This window comes from Hydractinia symbiolongicarpus, chromosome 14, assembly GCF_029227915.1.
Source record: "Hydractinia symbiolongicarpus strain clone_291-10 chromosome 14, HSymV2.1, whole genome shotgun sequence".
In the NCBI taxonomy this organism is placed as follows: Eukaryota; Metazoa; Cnidaria; class Hydrozoa; order Anthoathecata; family Hydractiniidae; genus Hydractinia; species Hydractinia symbiolongicarpus.
The window spans coordinates 3474207-3493376 of record NC_079888.1 but is presented as its reverse complement, the minus strand read 5'-3'; the positions used below and the strand labels follow the sequence as shown (position 1 = coordinate 3493376).

Genomic DNA, 19170 nt, shown 5'->3' with positions numbered 1-19170 from the left:
GCCTTTACCAACATTTGCACAATGGATTGGCTAAATTGTCTGTGCGGTATGCAATATACATTGGTTGAAGGACATAAATATACTTCTAATTTTGTTATTATACTAATGCAAACACTTTGGTTGACGATATGCATATGATCGAACACTATACGCATTAATACAGAATGATGGAGAATCTGGGCATCGATCCCAGTACCTCTCGCATGCGAAGCGAGCACTCTACCATATGAGCTAATTCCCCTATTACATATGCCTTGTGACAGCAATAAAGAAATTGAAGGAGAATCTTCACTGGACGAAGTGCCGTGTATCCAAATTCTACGTGAACAGACTGCCTATTATGTGACAAGAAACACGCGTTCCTATTTTTACAATTGGACATGAAAGTCGAGAATCACATCATCAATTTAAGTGAAATAATTGTAAGCAATCGTCCGATCAATCAGCAGCGGATCATCGAATCACATAAGAAAGAACACCGTCTTTATCTGAAACTTCGCCTTTAACACATAGCGTCTTTACAGACGTTTTCAACATTGATTGGGTAAATTGTCTGCGCGGAATGCAACATACATTGGCTGAAGGACTTAAATATATTTAAAATGTGCTCATGATAGACCACTGTACGCAATAATACAGAATATTGGAATGTCCGGGCATCGATTCCGATACTTTTCGTATGCAAAGCGAGCGCTCTACCATATGAGCTAATTCCCCTATGACATGTGACTTGTGACAGCAATAAGGAATCTGAATGAGAATCTTCACTGGACGAACTACCGTATATTCAAATTTAAGTGAACAGACTGCCTATTATGTGACAAAAAACACGTGTTCCTATTTTTACGATTGGACATGAAAGTCGAGAATCACATCATTAATTTAAGTGAAATTATTGTAAGCAATCGTCGGATCATTCAGCAGGAGATCATCGAATCACTTAAGAGAGAACACCGTCTTTATCTACAACTTTGCCTTTAACGTATAGTGCCTTTACCAACATTTGCACAATGGATTGGCTAAATTGTCTGTGCTGTATGCAATATACATTGGTTGAAGGACATAAATATACTTCTAATTATGTTATTATACTAATGCAAACACTTTGGTTGACGATATGCATATGATCGAACACTATACGCAATAATACAGAATGATGGAGAATCTGGGCATCGATCCCAGTACCTCTCGCATGCGAAGCGAGCGCTCTACCATATGAGCTAATTCCCCTATTACATATGCCTTGTGACAGCAATAAAGAAATTGAAGGAGAATCTTCACTGGACGAAGTGCCGTGTATCCAAATTCTACGTGAACAGACTGCCTATTATGTGACAAGAAACACGCGTTCCTATTTTTACAATTGGACATGAAAGTCGAGAATCACATCATCAATTTAAGTGAAATAATTGTAAGCAATCGTCCGATCAATCAGCAGCGGATCATCGCATCACATAAGAAAGAACACCGTCTTTATCTGAAACTTCGCCTTTAACACATAGTGTCTTTACAGACGTTTTCAACATTGATTGGGTAAATTGTCTGCGCGGAATGCAACATACATTGGCTGAAGGACTTAAATATATTTAAAATATGCTCATGATAGACCACTGTACGCAATAATACAGAATATTGGAATGTCCGGGCATCGATTCCGATACTTTTCGTATGCAAAGCGAGCGCTCTACCTTATGAGCTAATTCCCCTATGACATATGACTAGTGACAGCAATAAGGAAATTGAATGAGAATCTTCACTGGACGAACTACCGTATATTCAAGTTTAGGTGAACAGACCGCCTATTATGTGACAAGAAACACACGTTCCTATTTTTACGATTGGACATGAAAGTCGAGAATCACATCATTAATTTAAGTGAAATTATTGTAAGCAATCGTCTCATCATTTAGTAGCAGATCATCGAATCACTTAAGAGAGAACACCGTCTTTATCTACAACTTTGCCTTTAACGTATAGTGCCTTAACCAACGCTTGCAAAATGGATTGGCTAAATTGTTTGCGGGGTATGAAATGTACATTATTTGAAGGACTTAAATATATTTCTAATTATTTTATTATACTAATGCAGACACTTTGATAGGCGATATGCACATGATCGACCACTATACGCAATAATACAGAATGTTGGAGAATCCGGGCATCGATCCCGGTACCTCTCGCATGCGAAGAGAGCGCTCTACCATATGAGCTAATTCCCCTATGACATGTGACTTGTGACAGCAATAAGGAATCTGAATGAGAATCTTCACTGGACGAACTACCGTATATTCAAATTTAAGTGAACAGACTGCCTATTATGTGACAAAAAACACGTGTTCCTATTTTTACGATTGGACATGAAAGTCGAGAATCACATCATTAATTTAAGTGAAATTATTGTAAGCAATCGTCGGATCATTCAGCAGGAGATCATCGAATCACTTAAGAGAGAACACCGTCTTTATCTACAACTTTGCCTTTAACGTATAGTGCCTTTACCAACATTTGCACAATGGATTGGCTAAATTGTCTGTGCGGTATGCAATATACATTGGTTGAAGGACATAAATATACTTCTAATTTTGTTATTATACTAATGCAAACACTTTGGTTGACGATATGCGTATGATCGAACACTATACGCATTAATACAGAATGATGGAGAATCTGGGCATCGATCCCAGTACCTCTCGCATGCGAACCGAGCGCTCTACCATATGAGCTAATTCCCCTATTACATATGCCTTGTGACAGCAATAAACAAATTGAAGGAGAATCTTCACTGGACGAAGTGCCGTGTATCCAAATTCTACGTGAACAGACTGCCTATCATGTGTTAAGAAACACGCGTTCCTATTTTTACAGTTAGACATGAAAGTCGAGAATCACATCATTAATTTAAGTGAAATTATTGTAAGCAATCGTCGGATCATTCAGCAGCAGATCATCGAATCACTTAAGAGAGAACACCGTCTTTATCCACAACTTTGCCTTTAATGTATAGTGCCTTAACCAACGCTTGCACAATGGATTGGCTAAATTGTTTGCGGGGTATGAAATGTACATTATTTGAAGGACTTAAATATATTTCTAATTATTTTATTATACTAATGCAGACACTTTGATAGGCGATATGCACATGATCGACCACTATACGCAATAATACAGAATGTTGGAGAATCCGGGCATCGATCCCGGTACCTCTCGCATGCGAAGCGAGCGCTCTACCATATGAGCTAATTCCCCTAAAACATGTGACTTGTGACAGCAATAAGGAATCTGAATGAGAATCTTCACTGGACGAACTACCGTATATTCAAATTTAAGTGAACAGACTGCCTATTATGTGACAAAAAACACGTGTTCCTATTTTTACGATTGGACATGAAAGTCGAGAATCACATCATTAATTTAAGTGAAATTATTGTAAGCAATCGTCGGATCATTCAGCAGGAGATCATCGAATCACTTAAGAGAGAACACCGTCTTTATCTACAACTTTGCCTTTAACGTATAGTGCCTTTACCAACATTTGCACAATGGATTGGCTAAATTGTCTGTGCGGTATGCAATATACATTGGTTGAAGGACATAAATATACTTCTAATTTTGTTATTATATTAATGCAAACACTTTGGTTGACGATATGCATATGATCGAACACTATACGCATTAATACAGAATGATGGAGAATCTGGGCATCGATCCCAGTACCTCTCGCATGCGAAGCGAGCGCTCTACCATATGAGCTAATTCCCCTATTACATATGCCTTGTGACAGCAATAAACAAATTGAAGGAGAATCTTCACTGGACGAAGTGCCGTGTATCCAAATTCTACGTGAACAGACTGCCTATTATGTGACAAGAAACACGCGTTCCTATTTTTACAGTTAGACATGAAAGTCGAGAATCACATCATTAATTTAAGTGAAATTATTGTAAGCAATCGTCGGATCATTCAGCAGCAGATCATCGAATCACTTAAGAGAGAACACCGTCTTTATCCACAACTTTGCCTTTAATGTATAGTGCCTTAACCAACGCTTGCACAATGGATTGGCTAAATTGTTTGCGGGGTATGAAATGTACATTATTTGAAGGACTTAAATATATTTCTAATTATTTTATTATACTAATGCAGACACTTTGATAGGCGATATGCACATGATCGACCACTATACGCAATAATACAGAATGTTGGAGAATCCGGGCATCGATCCCGGTACCTCTCGCATGCGAAGCGAGCGCTCTACCATATGAGCTAATTCCCCTATTACATATGCCTTGTGACAGCAATAAACAAATTGAAGGAGAATCTTCACTGGACGAAGTGCCGTGTATCCAAATTCTACGTGAACAGACTGCCTATTATGTGACAAGAAACACGCGTTCCTATTTTTACAGTTAGACATGAAAGTCGAGAATCACATCATTAATTTAAGTGAAATTATTGTAAGCAATCGTCGGATCATTCAGCAGCAGATCATCGAATCACTTAAGAGAGAACACCGTCTTTATCCACAACTTTGCCTTTAATGTATAGTGCCTTAACCAACGCTTGCACAATGGATTGGCTAAATTGTTTGCGGGGTATGAAATGTACATTATTTGAAGGACTTAAATATATTTCTAATTATTTTATTATACTAATGCAGACACTTTGATAGGCGATATGCACATGATCGACCACTATACGCAATAATACAGAATGTTGGAGAATCCGGGCATCGATCCCGGTACCTCTCGCATGCGAAGCGAGCGCTCTACCATATGAGCTAATTCCCCTAAAACATGTGACTTGTGACAGCAATAAGGAATCTGAATGAGAATCTTCACTGGACGAACTACCGTATATTCAAATTTAAGTGAACAGACTGCCTATTATGTGACAAAAAACACGTGTTCCTATTTTTACGATTGGACATGAAAGTCGAGAATCACATCATTAATTTAAGTGAAATTATTGTAAGCAATCGTCGGATCATTCAGCAGGAGATCATCGAATCACTTAAGAGAGAACACCGTCTTTATCTACAACTTTGCCTTTAACGTATAGTGCCTTTACCAACATTTGCACAATGGATTGGCTAAATTGTCTGTGCGGTATGCAATATACATTGGTTGAAGGACATAAATATACTTCTAATTTTGTTATTATATTAATGCAAACACTTTGGTTGACGATATGCATATGATCGAACACTATACGCATTAATACAGAATGATGGAGAATCTGGGCATCGATCCCAGTACCTCTCGCATGCGAAGCGAGCGCTCTACCATATGAGCTAATTCCCCTATTACATATGCCTTGTGACAGCAATAAACAAATTGAAGGAGAATCTTCACTGGACGAAGTGCCGTGTATCCAAATTCTACGTGAACAGACTGCCTATTATGTGACAAGAAACACGCGTTCCTATTTTTACAGTTAGACATGAAAGTCGAGAATCACATCATTAATTTAAGTGAAATTATTGTAAGCAATCGTCGGATCATTCAGCAGCAGATCATCGAATCACTTAAGAGAGAACACCGTCTTTATCCACAACTTTGCCTTTAACGTATAGTGCCTTAACCAACGCTTGCACAATGGATTGGCTAAATTGTTTGCGGGGTATGAAATGTACATTATTTGAAGGACTTAAATATATTTCTAATTATTTTATTATACTAATGCAGACACTTTGATAGGCGATATGCACATGATCGACCACTATACGCAATAATACAGAATGTTGGAGAATCCGGGCATCGATCCCGGTACCTCTCGCATGCGAAGCGAGCGCTCTACCATATGAGCTAATTCCCCTAAAACATGTGACTTGTGACAGCAATAAGGAATCTGAATGAGAATCTTCACTGGACGAACTACCGTATATTCAAATTTTAGTGAACAGACTGCCTATTATGTGACAAAAAACACGTGTTCCTATTTTTACGATTGGACATGAAAGTCGAGAATCACATCATTAATTTAAGTGAAATTATTGTAAGCAATCGTCGGATCATTCAGCAGGAGATCATCGAATCACTTAAGAGAGAACACCGTCTTTATCTACAACTTTGCCTTTAACGTATAGTGCCTTTACCAACATTTGCACAATGGATTGGCTAAATTGTCTGTGCAGTATGCAATATACATTGGTTGAAGGACATAAATATACTTCTAATTATGTTATTATACTAATGCAAACACTTTGGTTGACGATATGCATATGATCGAACACTATACGCAATAATACAGAATGATGGAGAATCTGGGCATCGATCCCAGTACCTCTCGCATGCGAAGCGAGCGCTCTACCATATGAGCTAATTCCCCTATTACATATGCCTTGTGACAGCAATAAAGAAATTGAAGGAGAATCTTCACTGGACGAAGTGCCGTGTATCCAAATTCTACGTGAACAGACTGCCTATTATGTGACAAGAAACACGCGTTCCTATTTTTACAATTGGACATGAAAGTCGAGAATCACATCATCAATTTAAGTGAAATAATTGTAAGCAATCGTCCGATCAATCAGCAGCGGATCATCGAATCACATAAGAAAGAACACCGTCTTTATCTGAAACTTCGCCTTTAACACATAGTGCCTTTACAGACGTTTTCAACATTGATTGGGTAAACTGTCTGCGCGGTATGCAACATACATTGGCTGAAGGACTTAAATATATTTAAAATATGCTCATGATAGACCACTATGCGCAATAATACAGAATATTGGAATGTCCGGGCATCGATTCCGATGCTTTTCGTATGCAAAGCGAGCGCTCTACCTTATGAGCTAATTCCCCTATGACATATGACTAGTGACAGCAATAAAGAAATTGAATGAGAATCTTGACTGGACGAACTACCGTATATTCAAGTTTAGGTGAACAGACCGCCTATTATGTGACAAGAAACACACGTTCCTATTTTTACGATTGGACATGAAAGTCGAGAATCACATCATTAATTTAAGTGAAATTATTGTAAGCAATCGTCTCATCATTTAGTAGCAGATCATCGAATCACTTAAGAGAGAACACCGTCTTTATCTACAACTTTGCCTTTAACGTATAGTGCCTTAACCAACGCTTGCAAAATGGATTGGCTAAATTGTCTGCGCGGTATGCAACATACATTGGTTGAAGGACATAAATATACTTCTAATTATGTTATTATACTAATGCAAACACTTTGGTTGACGATATGCATATGATCGAACACTATACGCAATAATACAGAATGATGGAGAATCTGGGCATCGATCCCAGTACCTCTCGCAAGCAAAGCGAGAGCTCTACCATATGAGCTAATTCCCCTATTACATATGCCTTGTGACAGCAATAAAGAAATTGAAGGAGAATCTTCACTGGACGAAGTGCCGTGTATCCAAATTCTACGTGAACAGACTGCCTATTATATGACAAGAAACACGCGTTCCTATTTTTGCAATTGGACATGAAAGTCGAGAATCACATCATCAATTTAAGTGAAATAATTGTAAGCAATCGTCCGATCAATCAGCAGCGGATCATCGAATCACATAAGAAAGAACACCGTCTTTATCTGAAACTTCGCCTTTAACACATAGTGCCTTTACAGACGTTTTCAACATTGATTGGGTAAATTGTCTGCGCAGTATGCAACATACATTGGCTGAAGAACTTAAATATACTTAAAATATGCACATGGTCGACCAATATACGCAATATTATAGAATCTTGGAGAGTCCGGGCATCGATTCAGGTACTTTTCGTATGCAAAGCGAGCGCTCTACCATATGAGCTAATTCCCCTATGACGTATGACTTGTGACAGCAATAAGGAAATTGAATGAGAATCTTCACTGGACGAATTACTGTGGATTCAAATTTACGTGAACAGACTGCCTATTATGTGACAAGAAACACGCGTTCCTATTTTTACGATTGGACATGAAAGTCGAGAATCACATCATCAATTTAAGTGAAACTATTGTAAGTAATCGTGGGATCATTTAACAGCGGATCATCGAATCACTTAAGAAAGAACACCGTCTTTATCTGAAACTTCGCCTACATCATATGTTGCCTTTACCAACGTTTGCAAAATGGATTGGCTAAATTGTCTCCGCGGTATGCAACATACATTGGTTGAAGGAATAAAAAAAAAATTTCTAATTATTATATTATACTAATGGAGACACTTTGATTGACGATATGCACATGATCAAATATTATACGCAATAATACAGAATGTTGGAGAATACGGGGATGGATCATCGTACTTCTCGGATGCGAAGCGAGCGCTCTACCACATGAGCTAACTCCCCTGACATATCACTTGTGACAGCAATAAGGAAATTGAATGAGAATCTTCACTGGACGAACTACCGTATATTCAAATTTACGTGAAAAGGCTGCCTATTATGTGACAAGAAACACACGTTCCTATTTTTACGATTGGACATGAAAGTCGAGAATCACATCATTAATTTAAGTAAAAGTATTATAAGCAATCGTCGGATCATTCAGCAGCAGATCATCGAATCACTTAAGAGAGAACACCGTCTTTATCTACAACTTTGCCTTTAACGTATAGTGCCTTAACTAACGCTTGCACAATGGATTGGCTAAATTGTTTGCGGGGTTTGAAATGTACATTATTTGAAGGACTTAAATATATTTCCAATTATTTTATTATAATAATGCAGACACTTTGATCGGCGATATGCACATGATCGACCACTATACGCAACAATACAGAATTTTGGAGAATCCGGGCATCGATCCCGGTACCTCTCGCATGCGAAGCGAGCGCTCTGCCATATGAGCTAATTCCCCTATGACATATGACTTGTGACAGCAATAAGGAATCTGAATGAGAATCTTCACTGGACGAACTACCGTATATTCAAATTTAAGTGAACAGACTGCCTATTATGTGACAAAAAACACGTGTTCCTATTTTTACGATTGGACATGAAAGTCGAGAATCACATTAGTAATTTAAGTGAAATTTTTGTAAGCAATCGTCAGATCATTCAGCAGGAGATCATCGATTCACTTTAGAAAGAACACCGTCTTTATCTACAACTTTGTCTTTAACGTATAGTGCCTTTACCGACGTGTGCACAATGGTTTGGCTAAATTGTCTGCGCGGTATGCAACATACATTGGTTGAAGGAAAAAAAAATATATTTCTAATTATTTTATTATACTAATGGAGACACTTTGATTGACGATATGCACATGATCAAACACTATACGCATTAATATAGAATGTTGGAGAATCCGGGCATCGATCCCGGTACCACTCGCATGCAGAGCGAGCGCTCTACCATATGAGCTAATTCCCCTTTGACATATGACTTGTGACAGCAGTAAGGAAATTGAATGAGAATCTTCACTGGACGAACAGCCGTATATTCAAATTTATGTGAACAGACTGCCTATTATGTGACAAGAAACACGTGTTTCTATTTTTACGATTGGACATGAAAGTCGAGAATCACATCATCAATTTAAGTGAAATTATTGTAAGCAATCGTCGGATCATTTAGCAGCGGATCATCGAATCACTTAAGAAAGAACACCGTTTTTATCTGAAACTTCGCCTACATCATATGTTGACTTTACCGGCGTTTGCAAAATGGATTGGCTAAATTGTCTGCGCGGTATGCAACATACATTGGTTGAAGGAATAAAAAAATATATTTCTAATTATTTTATTATACTATTGGAGATACTTTGATTGAAGGACATTGGTTGAAGGACTTAGTTATATTTCTAATTATTTTATTATACCAATGCAGACACCTTGATTGACGATATGCACATGATCAAACACTATACGCAATAATATAGAATGTTGGAGAACCCGGGCATCGATCCCGGTACCTCTCGAATGCGAAGCGAGTGCTCTACCATATGAGCTAATTCCCCTATGAAATATGACTTGTGACAGCAGTAAGGAAATTGAATGAGAATCTGCACTGGACGAACAACCGTATATTCAAATTTAAGTGAACAGACTGCCTATTATGTGACAAAAAACACGTGTTCCTATTTTTACGATTGGACATGAAAGTCGATAATCACATCATTAATTTAAGTGAAATTATTGTAAGCAATCGTCGGATCATTCAGCAGCGGATCATCGAATTACTTAAGAAAGAACACCGCCTTTATGTGAAACTTCGCCTACATCATATGTTGCCTTTACCGACGTTTGCAAAATGGATTGGCTAAATTGTCTCCGCGGTAAGCAACATACATTGGTTGAAGGAATAAAAAAATATATTTCTAATTATTATATTATTCTAATGCAGACACTTTGATTGCCGATATGCACATGATAAACATTACACGCAATAATTCAGAATTTTGGAGAATCCGGGCATCGATCCCGGTACCTCTGCCATGCGAAGCGAGCGCTCTACCATATGAGCTAATTCCCCTATGACATATGACTTGTGACAGCAGTAAGGAAATTGAATGAGAATCTTCACTGGACGAACAGCCGTATATTCAAATTTATGTGAACAGACTGCCTATTATGTGACAAGAAACACGTGTTTCTATTTTTACGATTGGACATGAAAGTCGAGAATCACATCATCAATTTAAGTGAAATTATTGTAAGCAATCGTCGGATCATTCAGCAGGAGATCATCGAATCACTTAAGAGAGAACACCGTCTTTATCTACAACTTTGCCTTTAACGTATAGTGCCTTTACCAACATTTGCACAATGGATTGGCTAAATTGTCTGTGCGGTATGCAATATACATTGGTTGAAGGACATAAATATACTTCTAATTTTGTTATTATATTAATGCAAACACTTTGGTTGACGATATGCATATGATCGAACACTATACGCATTAATACAGAATGATGGAGAATCTGGGCATCGATCCCAGTACCTCTCGCATGCGAAGCGAGCGCTCTACCATATGAGCTAATTCCCCTATTACATATGCCTTGTGACAGCAATAAACAAATTGAAGGAGAATCTTCACTGGACGAAGTGCCGTGTATCCAAATTCTACGTGAACAGACTGCCTATTATGTGACAAGAAACACGCGTTCCTATTTTTACAGTTAGACATGAAAGTCGAGAATCACATCATTAATTTAAGTGAAATTATTGTAAGCAATCGTCGGATCATTCAGCAGCAGATCATCGAATCACTTAAGAGAGAACACCGTCTTTATCCACAACTTTGCCTTTAACGTATAGTGCCTTAACCAACGCTTGCACAATGGATTGGCTAAATTGTTTGCGGGGTATGAAATGTACATTATTTGAAGGACTTAAATATATTTCTAATTATTTTATTATACTAATGCAGACACTTTGATAGGCGATATGCACATGATCGACCACTATACGCAATAATACAGAATGTTGGAGAATCCGGGCATCGATCCCGGTACCTCTCGCATGCGAAGCGAGCGCTCTACCATATGAGCTAATTCCCCTAAAACATGTGACTTGTGACAGCAATAAGGAATCTGAATGAGAATCTTCACTGGACGAACTACCGTATATTCAAATTTTAGTGAACAGACTGCCTATTATGTGACAAAAAACACGTGTTCCTATTTTTACGATTGGACATGAAAGTCGAGAATCACATCATTAATTTAAGTGAAATTATTGTAAGCAATCGTCGGATCATTCAGCAGGAGATCATCGAATCACTTAAGAGAGAACACCGTCTTTATCTACAACTTTGCCTTTAACGTATAGTGCCTTTACCAACATTTGCACAATGGATTGGCTAAATTGTCTGTGCAGTATGCAATATACATTGGTTGAAGGACATAAATATACTTCTAATTATGTTATTATACTAATGCAAACACTTTGGTTGACGATATGCATATGATCGAACACTATACGCAATAATACAGAATGATGGAGAATCTGGGCATCGATCCCAGTACCTCTCGCATGCGAAGCGAGCGCTCTACCATATGAGCTAATTCCCCTATTACATATGCCTTGTGACAGCAATAAAGAAATTGAAGGAGAATCTTCACTGGACGAAGTGCCGTGTATCCAAATTCTACGTGAACAGACTGCCTATTATGTGACAAGAAACACGCGTTCCTATTTTTACAATTGGACATGAAAGTCGAGAATCACATCATCAATTTAAGTGAAATAATTGTAAGCAATCGTCCGATCAATCAGCAGCGGATCATCGAATCACATAAGAAAGAACACCGTCTTTATCTGAAACTTCGCCTTTAACACATAGTGCCTTTACAGACGTTTTCAACATTGATTGGGTAAACTGTCTGCGCGGTATGCAACATACATTGGCTGAAGGACTTAAATATATTTAAAATATGCTCATGATAGACCACTATGCGCAATAATACAGAATATTGGAATGTCCGGGCATCGATTCCGATGCTTTTCGTATGCAAAGCGAGCGCTCTACCTTATGAGCTAATTCCCCTATGACATATGACTAGTGACAGCAATAAAGAAATTGAATGAGAATCTTGACTGGACGAACTACCGTATATTCAAGTTTAGGTGAACAGACCGCCTATTATGTGACAAGAAACACACGTTCCTATTTTTACGATTGGACATGAAAGTCGAGAATCACATCATTAATTTAAGTGAAATTATTGTAAGCAATCGTCTCATCATTTAGTAGCAGATCATCGAATCACTTAAGAGAGAACACCGTCTTTATCTACAACTTTGCCTTTAACGTATAGTGCCTTAACCAACGCTTGCAAAATGGATTGGCTAAATTGTCTGCGCGGTATGCAACATACATTGGTTGAAGGACATAAATATACTTCTAATTATGTTATTATACTAATGCAAACACTTTGGTTGACGATATGCATATGATCGAACACTATACGCAATAATACAGAATGATGGAGAATCTGGGCATCGATCCCAGTACCTCTCGCAAGCAAAGCGAGAGCTCTACCATATGAGCTAATTCCCCTATTACATATGCCTTGTGACAGCAATAAAGAAATTGAAGGAGAATCTTCACTGGACGAAGTGCCGTGTATCCAAATTCTACGTGAACAGACTGCCTATTATATGACAAGAAACACGCGTTCCTATTTTTGCAATTGGACATGAAAGTCGAGAATCACATCATCAATTTAAGTGAAATAATTGTAAGCAATCGTCCGATCAATCAGCAGCGGATCATCGAATCACATAAGAAAGAACACCGTCTTTATCTGAAACTTCGCCTTTAACACATAGTGCCTTTACAGACGTTTTCAACATTGATTGGGTAAATTGTCTGCGCAGTATGCAACATACATTGGCTGAAGAACTTAAATATACTTAAAATATGCACATGGTCGACCAATATACGCAATATTATAGAATCTTGGAGAGTCCGGGCATCGATTCAGGTACTTTTCGTATGCAAAGCGAGCGCTCTACCATATGAGCTAATTCCCCTATGACGTATGACTTGTGACAGCAATAAGGAAATTGAATGAGAATCTTCACTGGACGAATTACTGTGGATTCAAATTTACGTGAACAGACTGCCTATTATGTGACAAGAAACACGCGTTCCTATTTTTACGATTGGACATGAAAGTCGAGAATCACATCATCAATTTAAGTGAAACTATTGTAAGTAATCGTGGGATCATTTAACAGCGGATCATCGAATCACTTAAGAAAGAACACCGTCTTTATCTGAAACTTCGCCTACATCATATGTTGCCTTTACCAACGTTTGCAAAATGGATTGGCTAAATTGTCTCCGCGGTATGCAACATACATTGGTTGAAGGAATAAAAAAAAAATTTCTAATTATTATATTATACTAATGGAGACACTTTGATTGACGATATGCACATGATCAAATATTATACGCAATAATACAGAATGTTGGAGAATACGGGGATGGATCATCGTACTTCTCGGATGCGAAGCGAGCGCTCTACCACATAAGCTAACTCCCCTGACATATCACTTGTGACAGCAATAAGGAAATTGAATGAGAATCTTCACTGGACGAACTACCGTATATTCAAGTTTACGTGAAAAGGCTGCCTATTATGTGACAAGAAACACACGTTCCTATTTTTACGATTGGACATGAAAGTCGAGAATCACATCATTAAATTAAGTAAAAGTATTATAAGCAATCGTCGGATCATTCAGCAGCAGATCATCGAATCACTTAAGAGAGAACACCGTCTTTATCTACAACTTTGCCTTTAACGTATAGTGCCTTAACTAACGCTTGCACAATGGATTGGCTAAATTGTTTGCGGGGTTTGAAATGTACATTATTTGAAGGACTTAAATATATTTCCAATTATTTTATTATAATAATGCAGACACTTTGATCGGCGATATGCACATGATCGACCACTATACGCAACAATACAGAATTTTGGAGAATCCGGGCATCGATCCCGGTACCTCTCGCATGCGAAGCGAGCGCTCTGCCATATGAGCTAATTCCCCTATGACATATGACTTGTGACAGCAATAAGGAATCTGAATGAGAATCTTCACTGGACGAACTACCGTATATTCAAATTTAAGTGAACAGACTGCCTATTATGTGACAAAAAACACGTGTTCCTATTTTTACGATTGGACATGAAAGTCGAGAATCACATCATTAATTTAAGTGAAATTATTGTAAGCAATCGTCGGATCATTCAGCAGCAGATCGTCGAATTACTTAAGAGAGAACACCGTCTTTACCTACAACTTTGCCTTTAACTTATAGTGCCTTCACCAACATTTGCACAATGGATTGGCTAAATTGTCTGTGCGGTATGCAATATACATCGGTTGAAGGACTTAAATATATTTCTAATTATGTTAATATACTAATGCAGACACTTTGGTTGACGATATGCACATGATCGGACACTACACGCAATAATGTAGAAAGATGGAGAATCCGGGCATCGATCCCGGTACCTCTTGCATGCGAAGCGAGCGCTCTACCATATGAGTTAATTCCCCTATGATATATGCCTTGTGACAGCAATAAGGAAATTGAATGAGAATCTTCACTGGACGAACTGCCGTGTATCCAAATTCTACCTGAATAGACTGCCTATTATGTGACAAGAAACACGCAGTCCTATTCTTACCTGTGGTTATGAAAGTCGAGAATCACATTAGTAATTTAAGTGAAATTTTTGTAAGCAATCGTCAGATCATTCAGCAGGAGATCATCGATTCACTTTAGAAAGAACACCGTCTTTATCTACAACTTTGTCTTTAACGTATAGTGCCTTTGTCGACGTGTGCACAATGGTTTGGCTAAATTGTCTGCGCGGTATGCAACATACATTGGTTGAAGGAAAAAAAAATATATTTCTAATTATTTTATTATACTAATGGAGACACTTTGATTGACGATATGCACATGATCAAACACTATACGCATTAATATAGAATGTTGGAGAATCCGGGCATCGATCCCGGTACCACTCGCATGCAGAGCGAGCGCTCTACCATATGAGCTAATTCCCCTTTGACATATGACTTGTGACAGCAGTAAGGAAATTGAATGAGAATCTTCACTGGACGAACAGCCGTATATTCAAATTTATGTGAACAGACTGCCTATTATGTGACAAGAAACACGTGTTTCTATTTTTACGATTGGACATGAAAGTCGAGAATCACATCATCAATTTAAGTGAAATTATTGTAAGCAATCGTCGGATCATTTAGCAGCGGATCATCGAATCACTTAAGAAAGAACACCGTTTTTATCTGAAACTTCGCCTACATCATATGTTGACTTTACCGGCGTTTGCAAAATGGATTGGCTAAATTGTCTGCGCGGTATGCAACATACATTGGTTGAAGGAATAAAAAAATATATTTCTAATTATTTTATTATACTATTGGAGATACTTTGATTGAAGGACATTGGTTGAAGGACTTAGTTATATTTCTAATTATTTTATTATACCAATGCAGACACCTTGATTGACGATATGCACATGATCAAACACTATACGCAATAATATAGAATGTTGGAGAATCCGGGCATCGATCCCGGTACCTCTCGAATGCGAAGCGAGTGCTCTACCATATGAGCTAATTCCCCTATGAAATATGACTTGTGACAGCAGTAAGGAAATTGAATGAGAATCTGCACTGGACGAACAACCGTATATTCAAATTTAAGTGAACAGACTGCCTATTATGTGACAAAAAACACGTGTTCCTATTTTTACGATTGGACATGAAAGTCGATAATCACATCATTAATTTAAGTGAAATTATTGTAAGCAATCGTCGGATCATTCAGCAGCGGATCATCGAATCACTTAAGAAAGAACACCGCCTTTATGTGAAACTTCGCCTACATCATATGTTGCCTTTACCGACGTTTGCAAAATGGATTGGCTAAATTGTCTCCGCGGTATGCAACATACATTGGTTGAAGGAATAAAAAAATATATTTCTAATTATTATATTATTCTAATGCAGACACTTTGATTGCCGATATGCACATGATAAACATTACACGCAATAATTCAGAATTTTGGAGAATCCGGGCATCGATCCCGGTACCTCTGCCATGCGAAGCGAGCGCTCTACCATATGAGCTAATTCCCCTATGACATATGACTTGTGACAGCAGTAAGGAAATTGAATGAGAATCTTCACTGGACGAACAGCCGTATATTCAAATTTATGTGAACAGACTGCCTATTATGTGACAAGAAACACGTGTTTCTATTTTTACGATTGGACATGAAAGTCGAGAATCACATCATCAATTTAAGTGAAATTATTGTAAGCAATCGTCGGATCATTTAGCAGCGGATCATCGAATCACTTAAGAAAGAACACCGTTTTTATCTGAAACTTCGCCTACATCATATGTTGACTTTACCGGCGTTTGCAAAATGGATTGGCTAAATTGTCTGCGCGGTATGCAACATACATTGGTTGAAGGAATAAAAAAATATATTTCTAATTATTTTATTATACTATTGGAGATACTTTGATTGAAGGACATTGGTTGAAGGACTTAATTATATTTCTAATTATTTTATTATACCAATGCAGACACTTTGATTGACGATATGCACATGATCGACCACTTTACGCAATAATACAGAATGTTGGAGAATCCGGGCATCGATCCCGGTACCTCTCGCATGCGAAGCGAGCGCTCTACCATATGAGCTAATTCCCCTATGACATATGACTTGTGACAGCAATAAGGAATCTGAATGAGAATCTTCACTGGAAGAACTACCGTAAATTCAAATATAAGTGAACAGACTGCCTATTATGTGACAAAAAACACGTGTTCCTATTTTTACAATTGGACATGAAAGTCGAGAATCACATCATTAATTTAAGTGAAATTATTGTAAGCAATCGTCGGATCATTCAGCAGCAGATCATCGAATCACTTAAGAGAGAACACCGTCTTTATCTACAACTTTGCCTTTAACGTATAGTGCCTTAACCAATGCTTGCAGAATGGATTGGCTAAATTGTTTGCGGGGTATGAAATGCACATTATTTGAAGGACTTAAATATATTTCTAATTATTTTATTATACTAATGGAGATACTTTGATTGAAGGACATTGGTTAAAGGACATAATTATATTTCTAATTATTTTATTATACCAATGCAGACACTTTGATTGACGATATGCACAGGACCGACCACTATACGCAATAATACAGAATGTTGGAGAATCCGGGCATCGATCCCGGTACCTCTCGCATGCGAAGCGAGCGCTCTACCATATGAGCTAATTCCCCTATGACATATGACTTGTGACAGCAATAAGGAATCTGAATGAAAATCTTCACTGGAAGAACTACCGTATATTCAAATATAAGTGAACAGACTGGCTATTATGTGACAAAAAACACGTGTTCCTATTTTTACAATTGGACATGAAAGTCGGGAATCACATCATTAATTTAAGTGAAATTATGGTAAGCAATCGTCGGATCATTCAGCAGGAGATCATCGAATTACTTAAGAGAGAACACCGTCTTTATCTACAACTTTGCCTTTAACGTATAGTGCCTTAACCAACGCTTGCACAATGGATTGGCTAAATTGTTTGCGGGGTATGAAATGTACATTATTTGAAGGACTTAAATATATTTCTAATTATTTTATTACAATAATGGAGATACTTTGATTGAAGGACATTGTTTGAAGGACTTAATTATATTTCTAATTATTTTATTATACCAATGCAGACACTTTGATTGCCGATATGCACATGATCGACCACTATACGCAATGATACAGAATGTTGGAGAATCCGGGCATCGATCCCGGTACCTCTCGCATGCGAAGCGAGCGCTCTACTATATGAGCTAATTCCCCTATGACATATGACTTGTGACAGCAATAAGGAATCTGAATGAGAATCTTCACTGGACGAACTACCGTATATTCAAATATAAGGGAACAGACTGCCTATTATGTGACAAAAAACACGTGTTCCTATTTTTACGATTGGACATGAAAGTCGAGAATCACATCATTAATTTAAGTGAAATTATGGTAAGCAATCGTCGGATCATTCAGCAGCAGATCATCGAATCACTTAAGAAAGAACACCGTCCTTATCTACAACTTTGTGTTTAACGTATAGTGCCTTTACCGTCGTGTGCACAATGGATTGGCTAAATTGTCTGCGCGGTATGCAACATTCATTGGTTGAAGGAAAAAAAATATATTTCTAATTATTTTATTATACTAATGGAGACACTTCGATTGACGATATGCACATGATCAAACACTATACGCAATAATATAGAATGTTGGAGAATCCGGGCATCGATCCCGGTACCTCTCGAATGCGAAGCGAGCGCTCTACCATATGAGCTAATTCCCCTATGAAATATGACTTGTGACAGCAGTAAGGAAATTGAATGAGAATCTTCACTGGACGAACAACCGTATATTCAAATTTAAGTGAACAGACTGCCTATTATGTGACAAAAAACACGTGTTCCTATTTTTACGATTGGACATGAAAGTCGATAATCACATCATTAATTTAAGTGAAATTATTGTAAGCAATCGTCGGATCATTCAGCAGCGGATCATCGAATCACTTAAGAAAGAACACCGCCTTTATGTGAAACTTCGCCTACATCATATGTTGCCTTTACCGACGTTTGCAAAATGGATTGGCTAAATT

General features: G+C 37.8%; 13 non-coding genes across 13 annotated transcripts; all 13 read right to left on the bottom strand.

The window, feature by feature from the left end:
* Positions 1 to 1157: 1157 nt before the first annotated feature.
* Trnaa-cgc (transfer RNA alanine (anticodon CGC)) lies at positions 1158 to 1230 on the bottom strand. The gene has a single exon. It is a non-coding gene; the product is annotated as a tRNA-Ala (tRNA).
* Positions 1231 to 3173: 1943 nt separating this feature from the next.
* Positions 3174 to 3246, bottom strand: Trnaa-cgc (transfer RNA alanine (anticodon CGC)). Its single transcript has one exon. It is a non-coding gene; the product is annotated as a tRNA-Ala (tRNA).
* A 440-nt stretch (positions 3247 to 3686) lies between these two features.
* On the bottom strand, positions 3687 to 3759 carry Trnaa-cgc (transfer RNA alanine (anticodon CGC)). Its single transcript has one exon. It is a non-coding gene; the product is annotated as a tRNA-Ala (tRNA).
* Positions 3760 to 4200: 441 nt separating this feature from the next.
* Positions 4201 to 4273, bottom strand: Trnaa-cgc (transfer RNA alanine (anticodon CGC)). Its single transcript has one exon. It is a non-coding gene; the product is annotated as a tRNA-Ala (tRNA).
* Positions 4274 to 4714: 441 nt separating this feature from the next.
* On the bottom strand, positions 4715 to 4787 carry Trnaa-cgc (transfer RNA alanine (anticodon CGC)). Its single transcript has one exon. It is a non-coding gene; the product is annotated as a tRNA-Ala (tRNA).
* A 440-nt stretch (positions 4788 to 5227) lies between these two features.
* Positions 5228 to 5300, bottom strand: Trnaa-cgc (transfer RNA alanine (anticodon CGC)). The gene has a single exon. It is a non-coding gene; the product is annotated as a tRNA-Ala (tRNA).
* Positions 5301 to 5741: 441 nt separating this feature from the next.
* On the bottom strand, positions 5742 to 5814 carry Trnaa-cgc (transfer RNA alanine (anticodon CGC)). Its single transcript has one exon. It is a non-coding gene; the product is annotated as a tRNA-Ala (tRNA).
* Positions 5815 to 6254: 440 nt separating this feature from the next.
* Positions 6255 to 6327, bottom strand: Trnaa-cgc (transfer RNA alanine (anticodon CGC)). Its single transcript has one exon. It is a non-coding gene; the product is annotated as a tRNA-Ala (tRNA).
* A 4547-nt stretch (positions 6328 to 10874) lies between these two features.
* On the bottom strand, positions 10875 to 10947 carry Trnaa-cgc (transfer RNA alanine (anticodon CGC)). Its single transcript has one exon. It is a non-coding gene; the product is annotated as a tRNA-Ala (tRNA).
* A 441-nt stretch (positions 10948 to 11388) lies between these two features.
* Trnaa-cgc (transfer RNA alanine (anticodon CGC)) lies at positions 11389 to 11461 on the bottom strand. The gene has a single exon. It is a non-coding gene; the product is annotated as a tRNA-Ala (tRNA).
* Positions 11462 to 11901: 440 nt separating this feature from the next.
* Trnaa-cgc (transfer RNA alanine (anticodon CGC)) lies at positions 11902 to 11974 on the bottom strand. Its single transcript has one exon. It is a non-coding gene; the product is annotated as a tRNA-Ala (tRNA).
* A 5134-nt stretch (positions 11975 to 17108) lies between these two features.
* On the bottom strand, positions 17109 to 17181 carry Trnaa-cgc (transfer RNA alanine (anticodon CGC)). The gene has a single exon. It is a non-coding gene; the product is annotated as a tRNA-Ala (tRNA).
* Positions 17182 to 17691: 510 nt separating this feature from the next.
* Trnaa-cgc (transfer RNA alanine (anticodon CGC)) lies at positions 17692 to 17764 on the bottom strand. Its single transcript has one exon. It is a non-coding gene; the product is annotated as a tRNA-Ala (tRNA).
* Between the last annotated feature and the right edge of the window lie 1406 nt (positions 17765 to 19170).